The following is a 3,412-nucleotide window of genomic DNA, read 5'->3' on the forward strand; positions in this document are numbered from 1 at the left end:
TTTCCCACTACAATGAGCTTTTTGGTGAAATGAGATGAGATAAATGGTTTAAATTTGTATTGTGCCAAATATGAGCAATTTTAATTTTCTACCCTGATTCAGTGTTATAAAAAATCATTGGCTAATCTTAGGTTTAGTTCATAAATCTGTGGCTAAGCTAGAAGGATACCGACTCCCACTCCAGAGCTCCTACTTCCCTTCCCCTGAAAGCTAACTCTCGCTTTAGTTCTTAAAAACTAAAATTAAATTGAGGGTTTTAGTTTGTCACCATAAATATCTCCAATTCTACACCCAACAAAGTATATTTTCCTATTTATTTGCACTTAATTCCATGAACGAAATACTCTTTTATGGACTTAAATGTGATTCTCACTCTGTTGTAGAACTCATACTCCATTTCCCTGATCATATATTTGACAACATATTTTAACAATTTAATTGTTCAGATCAAAAAGTAAATTAAGAGCGGAGTTGAAAAACCATCACAATTTATTTTATATTTAACATTGGCACATCTAAATTATCTCTTCATTTCACCATATCTCAAAGTAAGGAAAAAAATAAAGGAAACTACTCAGAATTCATGAGAAAAATACAACAAAAAATAAATTTTATATATAAAAGAAAGTTCATACAACAATAATAAACAAAGAACACTTATCTTAAACTCTTTCTCAAAGCAAATCCCTTGTAGCCTCTCTTAGGAAATGTAGGAAGAAGAATCTCTCACTTCTCTTCCTCTCCAACACTCTTAGAGAATAATTCACACTTAAAATCACCATAAAAACTCAAAACTATATAGAAAATAAATGAATAATGGTGTGGAATAGCATGAAAGGATGCAAAGTGGCATGAAGGGGGGAGAAGAGATGCGAATAAAGACCAAGAGCGAGCGGAGGAGAGCGAAAATAGTCTTTTCTGATCAATTTTTGCTCTAAATAGAGCCTAAAGTCGGTTTTCTTCAAAAAGCGTCTAAATTCATCGAATCTTCTAGAAACAGGGTCTGCACTGACACTGGCGCTGTTGGCGTCAGAGGCCATCTAATTAAATCCGCCTTCTCTGTCGATGCTGAAATTTTTTTCAATAATTCTATTTTTTACTCCAAATTTCATCATTTTTGCTTCGTTTGTGCTCCAAGTCCTAAAATTTAAAAACCTGCAACACAAAACATAGAAAATACCTTCTATTAAAGTGCAATATCACCAAAAATGAGTATAAAATATGGGTCTAAAAATGCATATATTTTTGGTGTATCAACTACTGGTGATGGTTAATCATGGTTGGCGATTACAGAGGTCAGTGGTTATTCTTTGGGTCTTAAATACAAATATTAGGTACAACAGTCATATCCAAACTACGATATTTACAAATAGGGCTCATCAGTTGTTGATGGTCGGCAGATGAATAGTGATGGTTGGTGGTGGTTAATGGTGGTCGATGACTACAGAGGTCGATGGTTATTATTGGGTCTTCAATAAAGGTGTTAAGCATGTTGTTCATATTCAAAATATGTGTCTGTAAACACGGGTTATCGATGACTAGTGGTTGGTGTCAGTGGGTAGCGGTGGTTGATGATGGCTAACTGCTGGCGCAAGATTTTTGGGTGCCTAGGCACCCTTACCAAAACTAATAGACAAAAAGCCTAACGCCTAGGAGCCAAAATCTGCATTGATAGTTTTCAGTCAATTTTCTACACGATGTGGGGGGTTATTCACTCCGATGAAGGAGCTCATTGATGAAGAAGAGGTCTTTGGTCAGTCTTTTGAGGAAGGAGAAGTAGGGTTTGTTGTATGAGAATATATAATAGGAAGAAGGAGCTCATTGATGAAGAAGAGGTCTTTGGTCAGTCTTTTGAGGAAGGAGAAGTAGGGTTTGTTGTATGAGAATATAGAATAGGATTTCTTGAGTGATTGGTGAGGAATTTGAGTTGAATTGTAAGGAGAGTATTCAGATTAGCAACAAGGGAGAAGGAAATCTTTGAAGGAGCATTCTCAAAGCTTTGTAAGGAGTTTAAAAGCTAAGTTTTGTGCACTTTTGTATTAGTATTTCTGTAAACAAAATTTTATAGTTGATTTACTTGTTTTAAAAGATGTTTTATGGTGTTTTTTTAATGCTTTATGGGCATATTTTTTACCTTTCCCTTGTGGTGATTAAGTAGGTAGTGTAGGATTGAAGGAATGCTTTTAAAATTGTATTTAAAATCTTTAATGTGATGAGTAACCTTAAAATCTTCATTAACTTTCCATTCTGACCAAGTATTTAGTTAAAATGTGTTGTGACTCATAATGACTCGGGAGAGCTATGGAAGAACAACTAGGTTAGTCACGTTAAACTATAGGGTACGAAGCAAGTACATTATAGGCAGATGCAAATGTTAGGGAAATAATCTTTGTTCGGTTTAAATTGGGGTTTAAGGAATTAAAACTAGTTTAAAAAAACTTATTGATGTACTTGGGAGAGGGTAGATAAGAGTTGCTCCTATTTGTTAGTAGCCTTATTTACAATTTACAATTTTTCAATTCCTTCACTCCATTTAAATCATTAGAAGGGAAGGTAGTTTTACAACATGATTATCACCAATCTAAATATATTAAGTAGAATTTTAATAGGAGTAAACCCTTAAGAGTAGTTTGTAATTCAATAAAACTAGTTAGCATGTCAGCAATTTTTTTTTAAAATTTGTTTTGATTTAATTTAATATGGATATAATTTAAAAATTTTGAAAAATAATATTTTAATTTTGTAAAATGAGACCAAATAGATCTCATATATTCAATAATTTAAATAATGGAGCACAACACGATAAGTGATACACCATTCCAAGAGATGAACTTACTGCTTCACGGTGGGCTCGATTATACAGACCGAATGGCTTATGACATTTGTTTGGTCTGTAAACATTTTATGTGTGGCCAACAATTCCCCTAACTAATATAAGGAGTAAATATGATTTACTTTATCTGGATTCCTAATTTCCTATAGAGGCCCCTATAGTTAATTATAACTTAAGCAAATGAAGTCACTTAAGAAAAGTTTCGATTAAGATTAGTGGTTTCGTCTTCAAAAACTTAAAGTTGAGTTTTCATGATTGTTGTAGAAAAATCAAATGGGAATAATTATTTCTAGAGTTAAAGGAATGAGAAGGTAGGGGATGTCACGGGCCCGAGGAGAACCTTAGTGACTTCCCAACTATCCTAATGTGTCTTAACATTTTGGAGTTGATGTTATTTTGTTGTTTACTCATGCCATTTTATTTAAATCAGGCCTTACATTTGCATGACACAGCCATACAAATAGCTTATGAAGATTGGATGATTTACATCGTATCAAATTAATAACCTAAAAATCCTAACAAAGTTAGGGCTTATATTGCACAATATGATTTGTCGGCACTATTTTTGGTGTGGGGTTT

Source organism: Phalaenopsis equestris, unplaced genomic scaffold, assembly GCF_001263595.1.
Source record: "Phalaenopsis equestris unplaced genomic scaffold, ASM126359v1 Scaffold000141, whole genome shotgun sequence".
Lineage (NCBI taxonomy): Eukaryota > Viridiplantae > Streptophyta > Magnoliopsida > Asparagales > Orchidaceae > Phalaenopsis > Phalaenopsis equestris.